The sequence below is a fragment of the Cynara cardunculus genome (assembly GCF_001531365.2).
Source record: "Cynara cardunculus var. scolymus isolate 2C chromosome LG 11, CcrdV1, whole genome shotgun sequence".
Classification (NCBI taxonomy): domain Eukaryota; kingdom Viridiplantae; phylum Streptophyta; class Magnoliopsida; order Asterales; family Asteraceae; genus Cynara; species Cynara cardunculus.
The window spans coordinates 17,164,872-17,165,150 of NC_037538.1; positions in this window are offsets into that span (position 1 = coordinate 17,164,872).

Here is a 279-nt window from a genome sequence, read left to right on the forward strand (position 1 = left end):
CTGATACCCATTACCCAATGTATTACCAATTGGGATACCACCATGTACCACAGAATTTTCACTCGTCTCCTCCTTTCCCAATCCATCTTCTCCGGCCACCCTGTGATACCCATTACCCAATGTATTACCAATTTGGGTACCACCATGTACCACAGAATTTTTACTTGTCTCCTCCTTTCTCAATCCATCTTCTCCGGCTACCCTTTCATTGTTGCAGCCACCATCTCCTTATCTCCCTTCTCCCTTTCACCTTCCGCAACACACGCACGCACCCCTGCA